At 50.6% G+C, this 13,489-nt stretch overlaps 1 protein-coding gene across 16 annotated transcripts in view; it reads left to right on the top strand.

Moving 5' to 3' along the window:
• The window catches only part of AFDN (afadin, adherens junction formation factor), a 1,598,291-nt gene that overhangs the window by 1,491,468 nt on the left and 93,334 nt on the right, over positions 1–13,489 (top strand). The gene's annotated exons all lie outside the window — the stretch shown is intronic.

Here is a 13,489-nt window from a genome sequence, read left to right as displayed (position 1 = left end):
AGCGTTGGATCTGCAGGACGCGTATTTCTATATTACTGTCCTGCCGGCCCACCGGTTTGCGGTAGGCCACGAGCACTTTCAGTTTACCGTGCTCCCCTTTGGCCTTATCAGTGCCCCTCAGGTGTTCACGAAAGTGATGGCTGTGGTCGCAGCTCATCTGCGCAGATCAGGGGTTCCAGTCTTCCCCTATCTAGAGGACTGGCTGTTGAAGGCTGGCTCGCCCCAGGCAATCGTCTCCCACCTCCAGACTTTCTGCATTTGCTGGGGTTCTCCATCAATGTGCCGAAGTCGCACCTGATTCCCTCTCAGAAGCTCCTCTTCATTGGAACGGTTCTGGACACGGCGCAGTTTCGTGTCTATCCTCCCGAACAGCGAGTCCGTAATATGCAGGCTATGATTCCAATCTTTCGACCTCTATCCTGGGTTTCGGTGAGGATGACCCTTAGGCTGCTGGGCCTCATGGCCTCCTGCATCCTGCTGGTCGATCATGCCAGATGGCATATGCGGGCTCTGCAGCAGGACCTGAAGTTCCAGTGGGTGCAGCATCAGGGGAACCTGTCCGAGTACGTCCAGATCTCGGAGGGCACTGCACAACAATTGTAGTGGTGGCTCACAAACCGGCATTGGGTCTATGGCAGATCCCTATCCCTTCACAGTGGTGAAGGATGTGTCCTTCCTGGGATGGGGCAGCCACATGGTGGAGGCGGAGACCAAAGACCTCTGGTCTCCGGCTAGGTCCCGGCTCCATATCAACCTTCTGGAGCTCCGGGCGATCCGACTTGCACTGAAGGCATTCCTTACCTCTGTCAAGGGGGGAGTAGTGCAGGTGTTCACAGACAACACCACCGCCATGTGGTACTGCAACAAACAGGACGGGTGGGGTCGTGGACCCTATGTCAGGAGGCTCTGCGCTTCCGGACATGGCTGGAAAATCAGGGCATTTCCTTGGTGGTTCAACACCCGGCAGGTTCGCTGAACGCCAAGGCGGCAAACTCAGCCGCAGGTGCATGATGAATCATGAATGGCGTCTTCACGGGGACGTGGCGCAAGGTCTCTGTCAACAGTGGGGAGAGCCTTGGTTAGATCTATTCGCCACCAAAGAGAACGCGCAATGTCAGCAGTTCTGCGCGTTGGAATTTCCAAGGCGGCACTCGCTAGATGACGCTTTTCGTCGCGAGTGGAGTTGCGGTCTGTTGTACGCCTTTCCGCCTATACCACTTCTGCCCAGAGTGCTGAAGATCAGGTGCGACCGGGCCCAAGTCATTCTTGTGGCGCCGGACTAAGCTCGAAGGGTTTGGTATCCCAAGGTACTCAGTATGATCATTGATCCCCCGATCCGACTGCCTCTTCGGGAGGATCTTCTGTTGCAACAGCAGGGGACGGTCCTCCACCCCAACCTGTCCAGTCTCCACCTCCTTGCGTTTAGCGGCGGCAGTTGATTCCTTTCGACTTGCCTCCTGAAGTTTGTGATGTCATTCTGGCAGCCAGGGGTCCCTCCACTAAGTTGTAATACACCTGCAGGTGGAACAAATTTGTGGCATGGTGCACAACAAAGGCTGCGGATCCCCTTTCTGCCCCTCTTTCAGAAGTTATTTTGTTCCTTCTTTCTTTGGCCCAGCAGGGCTCTACTCTGGGCACTATCAAGGGCTACCTTTCTGCTATTTCAGCCTTCCTCAGGCTCCCTGATCAGCCCTCTCTTTTCAAGTCCCCTGTTGCAAATTGATTCCTCATAGGCATTACTCACCTTTTCCCTCCTATTCCTTTTGTGATGCCACAGTGGGACTTGAACTTGGTTCTTGCATATTTGATGTGCGCTCCTGTTGAGCCTCTTCACTACTGTCCTCTACACCTATTAACTTTGAAGACTGCTTTCCTGGTTGCTATCACCTCCGCTAGGAGAGTGAGTGAGCTCCAGGCTTTCTTGTAAACCTCCTTTTCTGTCTGTCCATCAGTACAAGGTTGTGCTCAGAACCCGTCAATCCTTTTTACCAAATGTTGTCACTGCCTTTCACATCGGGCAAACCATCACTTTGCCCAACTTCTTTCCGCCTCCGCATCCTTCCAAAGAGGAAGAGAGGCTCCACCGTCTGGACCCAAAAAGTGCGCTCTTGTTTTACTTGAACCATACACAACAGTTCTGGGTGGATGACCAGCTCTCTGTTGGCTACGTTGGCACCAAGAAAGGTCGGGCCGTACACAAGCAGACTATCTCCAGATCGGTCGTCTTGTGTATTAAAGCCTGTTATACTCTGGCTAAAAAGGAGCCTCCGTTGGGGCTGCGCACCTATTCCACCAGGGTGACTGCTGCCACTACGGCATTGGGATGTGGTGTCCCCTTCTAAGACATCGGTCAGGCAGCTATGTGGGCCTCGCTGAACACTTTTTCTAAGCACTATTGCCTGGACAGCCAAGTCCGGAGAGACGGCTTCTTTGGCCGTTCTGTTCTCTGAGACTTCCTGGTGTGATCTTGGTTCGCAGACCCACCACCGGGGTTGGTATTGCTGGGGAATCTATGCTAAGGTAAGGAATCTATCACTACGTTTTTCTTTCAGATGCACAAGTTACTTACTTGAGTAACGATATATCTGTAAGAGACATTAGTTAGTGATAGATTCCTTACCGCCCCACCCATCCTCCTCGTTCTGCAATCTGATTTCTAGTGTTAAGGTCATCACTTTCAGGGCCCTAGTTTCAATGCACCAGTGGTCAGTATCTTGCATGGCTCTGCGTTCCTGGCATGGAAAGTCATGTGCAGAACTGACGTCAGCGTGTGAGGGTGGCGTCTAAGTAGCTGTCGCAATGTCATCTCGGCGACCACGACGCCAACGACGGGCGCGGAGCCTCACGATGCCACCTTCTGACGCGCAGGGGTACTGCTGACGAAAACTTTCTGGATCCAGTCTGACACCTGGGGGTAATTCTAAGGTAAGGAATCTATCACTAACTAATGTTTCTTACAGAAATATCGTTACCGAAGGTAAGTAACTTTTTCTTCGGGTCCTGCATCATTGAGAGCTTTGTAGGCATGTGTGAGGAGCTTGAAGGTGATTCTCTTGTTGATTGGGAGCCAGTGGAGGTATCGTAGGTGTTGTGTGGCTGCGGCGGGGGATGTCAAGGACGAGTCTGGCTGCTGCATTTTGGATGTTCTGTTGTTTCCTTAGCTGTTTCTGGGTGATGCAGGTGTAGAGTGCGTTGCCGTAGTCAAGTCTGCTGCTGATCATGGTGCCCCTTTAGGAGGGTCTTCTGTCGCAGCAGCAAGCGAGGGTTCTCCACCTGACCCTGTCAACGCTCTGCCTTCTTGTGTGGAGATTGAGTGGCAACAGTTGACAGCTTTCGACCTTCTGCCCAATGTCTGCGATGTTAATTTGAAAGAAACAGTTAGTTATAGATTCCTTACCTTACAATTACCCAGAGGCGTCAGACTGGATCCGGAAAGTTTTTCGTCAGCAGTACTCCTGCACGTCGGAAGGTGGCGTTGGTCGACTCCACGTCCGTCGTCGGCGTTGTGGTCACCGGGTTGACGTTACGGTAGCTACATAGATGCCACCCTTGCGTGCTAACGTCAGTTCGTTCTTTTTCAGTGCCAGCAAGCGCAGATCTGGAGAGAGCGGTACACCTAGTCACTTTTTGACTGAGTTTTATGCGATCTTTTGTCTGCTTTGTTTTTAAGTCTCAACCGACTCCTGGTGCACGAGGGATACCCCATTTCAAGGCCTGTGGTTCCTGCCCGACTGATGTCGTTAATCGATTTGCACCGCGTGTGCCTCTTCTGCCTGGAACGCGACCATGACCCCGGTTCATTTTCATGGGAGCTGTAACTTCCTGCCCGTCCCATTCCTGACCCTCCCAATCACATCCTGGTGCATATGGGCTAGAAAATAAACTAGTTCTGGCTCAATACCCTGGGCCAACATTTTTTCCCATAGCTTCCCTCTCTTCACCCAGTCAAAGACTGATTTGAGATCCATGAACTCGAGATAAAGGGAGCCGGCCTTCGCTATTGTATACTTGACTATGACCAGGTGGAGGTTAAGACATTGTTCGACAATTCTCAGGCGCCTCCTAAAGCCATATTGTATATCCTAGCACTTCCCATTTACCCCAGCCCATGTCTCCAAGAGATCTAGAATGACCCTTCCCATCAATTCACAAGTGCAATCAATTATTGAGATTGGGCGATAGCATCTTGGATCTGACCTGTCCCCTTTTTTAAAAATGGGAACTATAATCACGGTTCCCCAAGATTTTGGTGGGCCCTGTGAGGCTATGCAGCTTAGGATATTAGTTAGCAGAGGTAGCCAAGGTCTTGAGTGGCCAGAAACAGATCGGCAGGGATGCCATCTGGGCCAGGTGCCTTATTCTTGATAGTATGATTTAATGCCTTTTCAACTTTGGCAAGTGTTGGGCATGCCAGCTCTGGAATTCCTTGACCGTTTTTCCAGACCCAGTGATTTGAGCTGTAACATTTCTCACCATCAGTGCTATATAAGCTAGAAAAGTGTTGTACCCAAGCTTCGGGCATAATTGTAGCATCAATGCTACTGTTATGGGAACTTTGGAAAAAAGTTGAGTTAACAGTTTTCCAGAAGAGTCTAGGATCTTTATTGAGACTAGCTTCATGCAATTGTTCCCATGCTTTTTTTCTTATGTCCAGTTTACGTATTTCGATGGCCCGTTTATATTCTTTGCGGAAATGTTTTACCGCTACATTGTCCCCGGGTTTATTTTTTAGTGCCTTCATAAGATTGTGAGTTTGCGAGCAGGCACTATTAAACCATTTGCCAAGCTTCTGGGGTCTTGGACTCCTATCACCTTGTAAAGCTGCATTGATGGTCTCTGTTTTGTCAGAAAAATCCCTTAACATAGATGGGGGATTTAGTCTACTTTCAAGACACTCCCGAATTAGTGCTTTGTTGGTACTCAAGATCTGCTGAAGGATGGACCACTTGTGTAGGAGACCTTTGTTTAAAAAATATATATTATAGGGTGTATCTGTGATTACTCAGAAAGATGGCCAGATTATGTCTCTAAATGAATGGCCAGAGGGTAATGGTCACTAAAACAAACCTTGAGAATAGAAAACATCTCTGAATGAGGTATAAAGTATTCTGAAAGGGCAATGAAGTCAATAAGGCTACCTTGGCCTCTGCCCATAAAGGAAAAATGAGCTGGGTCTAATGGTTGGATAATATCTATTGTTAGAAAAAGGGAACATTTTGAGAGCAGGGAATTAAAATCACCCCCCAAAGTGCAATAAAATCTGTATTTAATTACTGTAGATGTCTGCTGAGTGATCTCTCTGGATCTTCAGTAATCGCAGTGTTATTAAAAACCCAATTATTATGATAAAAGTTAATAATCACCAATGTTACGATTGTATGAAATGTTAATCTGAAAGTGTGGTGAGTCTAGCTGTGTCTTACCTTCTCTATCTGCTAGTGTGGTTGCTACTAAAGTAAGTAGACCCCCCTTAAGATCGCCACACAAAGCTGCACCTGCCGGTGTATGTATGGAAGTGTAGCCATCAATGTGGACTACCTTTCTCCTCCAGGTTTCATGAAAGCGTAGCCATCAATGTGGACTACCTCTCTCCTCATGAAAGCAATCTGAAAGAAACACATAGTGATAGATTCCTTACCATAGAATTACCCCCAGCCGTCAGACTGGATCCGGAAAGCTTTCGTCAGCAGTACCCCTGCGCGTCGGTAGGTGGCGTCGTGCGGCTCTGCATCCGTCATTGGTGTCGTGGTCGCCGAGATGACGTCGTGGCCGCTACTTAGACGCCGCCCACGCACGCTGACATCAGTTATTTCTTTTTCCGCGCCAGCAAGTGCAGATCCGGGAGAAGCAGGTACCCCCGGTCATTTTTTGACTGACTTTTTGTCTTTATTTTTTCATTGAGTCTTCGACTGCTGGTGCAGTTAGGATGACCGGTTTTAAGTCCTACGTGGCCTGTCACCGTATGAAGTCGGTGACGGGCCCGCACCGTGTGTGTCTTTTCTGCCTGGGGCGCGACCACGACCCCAAGTCATTCCCGACTGCCGGGCCATGGTGCCGAAGTCTTTGCAGGAGCGGTCCCGAAAGCTGCTGGAGGCCCGGCAGTCGGCTCCGCGCCGTTCGAGGTCCCTTTCCCGTGGGAGGTCGGGGTACCGTTCGCGGAGTCATCACCATCGGTCTTCAGGTTCAAAGTCTTTGCACTTGGGGTCAGGTAAGGCGAAGCACAAGAAGTCGAAGAAATGTTGTTGTTCTTAGACTTCCCCTCGCCGGTCACACAACGTGGCTGAGGGTTCGAGTGGTGCGACTCCGGCGGAGCCTACGGTGTCGCTGCGGCCTACTCGTCTTTCCCGGGTCCGTCGGAGACTCTGGCCCAAATACAGGAATTCCTGTCGCCCATGGCTCACCTCTTCGGGCCGTCGGGTCCAGCTGGTGCGCCTTCGGGCCTGCGGTCCCGACTGGGGGTCCTCGCCTTTCGTCACTGCAAGCTCCGGCCTCAGCGCCACAGGACCACTCTGCATCTAGGCCTGGATCCCGGTTGACACCGTTTGACCTTATAATACCTCCACCCACGTAGACCCCACCGGCACCACATCCGACATCGCCTGCTCCTTGGGAAGACGCTGACCCCGGTTTCAGCCCCGAAGTAGACGCGGCGTCGGGCCGGCGTCGATCGATGCCGTTCTCGACGTTGTTCGGGGATTTCTATCCCCATGTCCCTGCTCCTTATTTTAGGCCTGTTGAACAGCCTGAGAAGGAAGGGGAGCTCCCGAGGCCATACACCTCGTACTCCCTACTGTGGCCATCAGGACTAACCTCCTGACAGAAGTGCTTCAGACTGCAGCTACTTCTGCGGAGCCGCTGCTTTCCCTCAATGAAGCACTTTGACCTTCTTTTGGGCACCTGGTCCAGGTCCACCACAGGGGCTCCAATGGATAGGAACGTGGCAAGACGCCATCGCCTGGCTACGGGTGACCTCATTTTCCTCTCCCAACACCCCACCCCGAGAGCTTGGTTGTGCAAGTCTCTGCTTCCCCAACCGCCTTCCCTTCAGCACCACCGGATAGGGAATCCAAGAAACTGGATCAGTTCAGAAAGAAGATTTTTTTCTTCCGCAAGTTCTTCGGTCCATGAACACCGGATGCCTCTTGGGCCATTATTCCCACTCTCTGTGGGATACGGTGGTGCAAGTGCTGCCTCAGTGTCCGGAGGAGGCTCTGACAGCTCTCTCCCAGGCTGTTGCAGAGGAGAGAGACGCAGCTAAGTTCATGATTGATGTGGCCTAGACACTGCTGACTCATTGGGCAGATCGATTGTAACGACGGTGGTGGTCAGACGCCACGCCTGGTTGAGGACAAGTGGATTTTCAGGGGATGTCCAAAGCACACTTATGGACATGCCTTTTGATGGCCGTCGCCTCTTCGGTGACAAAGCAGACAGTGCATTGGAGCTGTTTAAGGACTCACGGGCTACGATCAAGTCCTTGGTACGCTCTGCAGCCCGCCCTCCTCTGCTTTCTGCTCCTTTCGTGGCACCGGAAGGGGCGCCTGCAGCGTTCGCAACAGAGCCACAAGCTTGTGCAGCAACAATCCGAGTGCGGACGCGGGTTCCGCCGTGGCGGACCAAGGGGCCAGCGGGCCTCCCCACTGGTGCACCATTACATCGGACAGGTGGGTTTTAGTGATAGTCCGAAGGAGATACTCCCTCCCTTTCGAGACTACCCCTTCAGCCATGCCACCTCAGTACCACCGCATGTCGGGGGATCACTTGGTGCTTCTTCAGCAGGAAGTTGCGGCCCTCTTGGCCAAGGGGGCCATCGAATGCGTTCCAACGCCAGACGTAGGTCGTGGTTGCTATTCCCACTACCTTCTGGTGCCAAAGAAGGACAAGGACCTGCGTCCTATCTTAGACCTCCGGAACGTCATTCGCTTCCTCCTCAAAGAGAAGTTCAGGATGCTCGATTTGGCTCAGGTCTTGTCTGCTCTCGATCCACAAGACTGGATGGTAGCGCTGAACTTGCAGGATGCTTACTTCCACATCCCAGTCCTGCGGGCCCACCGGTGTTACCTACAGTTCACGGTAGGCCAGGAGCACTTTCAGTTCACCATGCTCCCTTTTGGCCTTACCAGCGCTCCTTGGGTGTTGACGAAAGTGATGACGGTGGTCGCAGCTTATCTGCGCAGATCAGGGGTTTCAGTCTTCCCCCTATCTCGACGACTGGTCGTTGAAAGCGGGCTCGCCCCAGACAGTCGTCTCTCACCTCCAGACTACGGACGACCTCCAGCATTCGCTGGGGTTCTCCACCAACGTGCAGAAGTCGCACCTGATTTCCTCTCAGAAGCTTCGATTCATCGGAGCGGTTCTGGGTACGGCGCGGTTTCGGGTCTATCCTCCCGAACAGCGAATCCGGGATATTCGGGCTCTGATTCCTATCTTTCAGCCCTGGGTATCGGTCAGAGTGACCCTGAGGCTTCTGGGCCTCATGGCCTCCTGCATCCTGCTGATCGATCATGCCAGATGGCATATGGGGGCTCTGCAGTGGGACCTGAAGTTCCAGTGGGCGCAGCATCAGGGGAACCTGTCGGATCACGTCCAGATCTCGGAGGGCACTGCACGACATTTGCAATGGTGGCTCACGAACCGGCACTGGGTGGACGGCAGATCCGTCTCCCTTTCCCAACCGGAGTTTACAGTGGTGACGGATGCGTGCCTCCTAGGATGGGGCGGCCACATGGGAGAGGCGGAGATCAGAGGCCTCTGGTCTCCGGCGGAGTCTAAGCTCCATATCAACCTTCTGGAGCTTCAAACGATCCGACTTGCACTGAAGGCATTCCTTCCCTCTGTCAAGGGAAGAGTAGTGCAGGTGTTCACAGACAACACCACTGCCATGTGGTACTGCAATGGGGTGGGGTTGTGGACTCTGTCAGAAGGCTCTGCGCCTCTGAACATGACTGGAACATCAGGGAGTTTTCCTGGTGGTTCAACACCTGGCAGGATCTCTGAACGCCAGGGTAGACGAACTCAGCCGCAGGTGCATGATGGATCACGAATGGCATCTTCACTCGGAGGTGGTGCAAGGTCTCTTTCGGCAGTGGGGAGAGCCTTGGTTAGATCTATTCGCCACCAAAGACAATGTGCAATGTCATCAGTTCTGCGTGTTGGAATCTCCAAGGCGTCACTCGCTCGGCGACACTTTTCGTCGCAAGTGGAGTTGCGGTCTGTTGTATGCCTTTCCGCCTATACCACTTCTGCCCGGAGTGCTGTAGAAGATCAAGCGGGAACTGGCCCAAGTTATTCTTGTGACCCGGACTGGGCAAGGAGAGTCTGGTACCCCGAGCTCTTGAGCATGGCCATCGAGCCTCTGATCGGATTACCTCTTCGGGAGGACCTTCTGTCGCAGCAGCAGGGAGGGTCCTCCACCCGAACCTGTCCAGTCTCCACCTCTTTGCGTGGAGATTGAGCGGCAACAGTTGACCGCTTTTGAGCTTACTCCCATAGTCTGTAACGTCATTTTGGCAGCCAGGCGTCCCTCAACCAAATCTGTATATGCCTGTAGATGGAACAAGTTTGTGGCATGGTGCGCAGCAAAGGCTGTGGATCCCCTTTCTGCCCCTCTGTCTGAGGTTCTGTTGTACATACTTTCTTTGTCCCAGCAGGGCTCTTCCCTGGGCACTCCTAAAGGCTACCTTTTGGATATCAGCCTTTCTTCCCCTTCCTGATCAACCTTCTCTTTTCAAATCCCCTATTGTAAATAGATTTCTGAAGGGCATTAATCATCTTTTCCCTCCTTTTCCTTTCATAATGCCCCAGTGGGACTTGAACCCTGTATTGACATTCCTGATGTGCTCTCCCTTTGACCCTCTACATAACTGTCCTCTCAGACTTCTTACTCTGAAGACTGCTTTCCTGGTCGCCATCACTTCTGCTCGCAGAGTGAGTAAGCTGCCGGCCCTGTCCTCAAAGCCTCCTTTCTGGCTATGCATCCGGACAAAGTAGTCCTCCGTACGTGGGCCTCTTTTCTTCCGAAAGTAGTTACCTCTTTGTACATAGGACAGTCAATCACTCAGCCCACCTTTTTCCCCACTTCTGCACCCTTCCAAAGAGGAGGAGAGACTCCACCCTCTATGCCCCAAACATGCGCGTTCTTTCTGTCTTGACGGCACAAAAGATTTCGGGGTGGACGATCAACTCTTTATGGGCCAGGTGGGTGGTACCAAGAAAGGTCGGGCTGTGCAAAAACGCACCATCTCTCGATAGGTTGTCCTATGCATCAAAATCCGCTACTCTTTGGCAAAAAAGGAAGCTCCAGTGGGACTGCGTGCCCACTCCACGAGTGCTACGGCGGCTACCACTGCCTTGGGGCATGAAGTTCCCCTCAGGCAGTGACGTGAGCATCCTTGCACACGTTCCCCAAACATAAATGCCTGAACAGCCAATTCCGGAGAGACAGCAACTTTGGCCGTTCTGTTCTCCAGGACTTTCTGGTGTGAACCTAGTTCGCAGACCCACCTCCGGGGTTGGCATTGCTGGGGTATCTATTCTAAGGTAAGGAATCTATAACTAATGGTCTATTTCAGATGAACAAGTTACTTACCTTCGGTAACGATGTATCTGTAAGAGACATAGATTAGGTATAGATTCCTTACCGCCCCACCCATCATCCCCGTTCTGCGAACTGACTTCTAGAGATAGGAACTGCCTTCCAGGACCCTAATAATGTGCACCAGTGATCTGAAAGAGACTATTAGTTATAGATCCATTACCTTAGAATTACCTCCAGGTGTCAGACTGCATCAGGAGAATTTATCTTCAGCAGTACCCCTGCACGTCCATAGGTGGCGTCGGTCGACTCCGCGTTCGTCGTTGGCATCATGATCACCGGAATGACGTTGCGGTATCTACTTAGATGCCGCCCCTGCACGTTGACGTCAGTTCTTTCTTTTTCCACGCCAGCCAGCGCAGATCCGTAGAGAGCGGTACCTCTAGTCACTTTTTGGCTGTCATTTTTTTTACTTTTGTCGACGTCTTTTCGAGTCGTTCAACTCCTAATGCACAGGGATGTCACATTTGCGGACTGGCTTCCAGCGATCACAATGCCAACGCGGAGTCGACTTGACGCCACCTACCGACGTGCAGGGGTACTGCTGAAGAAAAATTCTCCAGATCCACTCTGACGCCTGGGGGTAATTCTAAGGTAAGGAATCTATAACTAATATATGTCTCTTACAGATATATTGTTACCGTAGGTAAGTAACTTGTTCTTCAGTGTCTTGCATGGCTCTGCACTTCTGGCGTGGAAAGTCGTGTCAGAATCGACATCAACACGCAGGAACGGCATCTAAGTAGACATCGCGACGTCATCCCGGCGACCACTACTCCAACAACGGATGCGTAGTTGACCGATGCCACCTACCGACTCGCAGGGGTACTGCTAGAGAAATAGTTCTCCAGCTCCAGTTTGACGCCTGGGGGTAATTTCTAATGTAAGGAATCTATAACTAATGTATGTCTCTTACAGATACATCGTTACCAAAGGTAAGTAACTTGTTCCTCATGTTTATAGGGAAAACGGCGTGCAAAATCCTATTTCTCCAGTGGCTCTACTCAAATCTGGGGTGAATTGCAGCCTACTGCACATATGTCATTAACTCGTGTACTGTTGCTCTGAATCCTCCATTGGGCCTAAGTGTTTAATTGAATAACTCAATTTTTACAGTGTCGTGAATATGCATTCCCTAAAAATATAACAATATGATCTGCAGTCTTTGAACGCATTTTTATGATTGTTTCTTCCACAAGGTACCCAACTCACTACATGCAAAGGTCTGTCATGGTTGTCAGGATTTTGACAGTATGGCCTGAAAAGGGGGGGGGTGTTCTTATAGGTTGCTAAAGAAAAGAATTAGCAGGATGATAAATTTGTACCAGCAGTTTCAGCAGGGGCTAAATCAGGCATGTTCACATTTTTGCTGGGGTATTCAGCAGAAAGAATACTATATAAATGCCATCCACGTTTCACTTGAAAACGTTCTCGTTTTCACTCTGCTTAGGCAAAGAAGGCAGATGTAACCTGTTAAGTATTTCTTTACGCCGTGAGTAAAAAGCCATGTTCATTACTTTGCTTATTATTGCTATCCTTTCGTTAATATATTTTCTTCTGTCTGCCATTCTCATCTTTATTTTCTTTTCATTGTTCACTCTCTCAAAAGGGCTTTTGTTCTTTGTTGTGCTTGGGTTTCTTTTTCCACCCGTCTGCTCAATTGGACAGGGCTACAAAACATTCAGTTTTATTAATGATGTTGAACCGAAATATGCTGTTTTTGCCCAGAAGTTTCGGAGCTCATTTCTCTGCTCCTGATTGATGCTGTGTGTTAGTTGTCCAAATAATTTGATACATAGGCCCTTTTGTAAAATTAAGTTTACTAGACTAGTGTATATACTTTTACTACAATTTGAACATGTAATCCACTGAAGTATTCGAAAGAGTAGTTCTAGAAGTCTGACATCTTTAAAGTTAGTAAAAAAAAGAAAATTACTTCCTGTGCCTCAAACACAAGTAAGAGGTTCTCCGTTAATGCTTTGGGCGATGGATTTAGTTAATTCATATGAACACCAGTGGAACAAAAGAACAGTGCTTACATGAAACAAAGCTTTCTGATGGATTCCTCACCTTTTGAATTACCCCATGCGCAGCATTCCACAGAATCTTTTCTCCAGGTCTCCCACGTCATTGAGGACGTCATAATGGAAAGGCTCTGCACGTGACTCTGCATGATGTCATTGGAGCCATAAAAAGACCTTTTCGGTGTAATGACGTCCATTCCCTTTTTTCCTCGCCATCAACGAGTAACATTTTTTTTCCCCGGCTCTCCATTTCTGGGAGTTTCCTTGTTCTTGTTGTTGCGACTTTGTAGCCGTCATAGATGACTACTCTGAGGAAGTCAGGTCGCAGACCATGCAGAGAATGTGAGGGCCAGATGTCCATCACTGACTCATTGAAGAATGTTTGTGATGTCTCTTCTGACCATGACGCCAGACATGCACTTCGTGCAAGTGCATGAATCCGAAGGTGCTGTAGGAGAGGCAGGCCAAGTTATTCATGGCAAAGGCCAAAAAGCAGAAGAGAGGGCGCCGACTCCACACACTTCGAGGTCTTCAAGAAGAAGCGGCGCCATGGTTTTCGGCGTCGCTCTTCGAAGTATGCGATTCCGAAGCCGGTGTCCCCGAGTCCCAGATGTCATCGCAGGGAGGAGATCTCTCTGACTTCATCACCGGGGGACTGTCTCCGAAGGCAGTGGCTCTACCAGCTGCAAGAGATGCCTCACCTCCACCATTGCTGAAGCCATCCACTCCTCCTCTGGCTCTGCGGTCTCTGGCACCGCAGCTGAATCCTAACTTGGTGCCTCCTCGAACGGCTCCAGAGCCTTTGGTACCATATCTGACTTATCACGCTTTTCCAGCTCCAGGATTGGATCTATGGCATTTTGTTAATGTG

The sequence above is a fragment of the Triturus cristatus genome, chromosome 6 (genome assembly GCF_964204655.1).
Source record: "Triturus cristatus chromosome 6, aTriCri1.1, whole genome shotgun sequence".
NCBI lineage: Eukaryota > Metazoa > Chordata > Amphibia > Caudata > Salamandridae > Triturus > Triturus cristatus.
The sequence above is the reverse complement of the archived record's forward strand: the minus strand, read 5'-3'. Positions and strand labels throughout refer to the sequence as shown.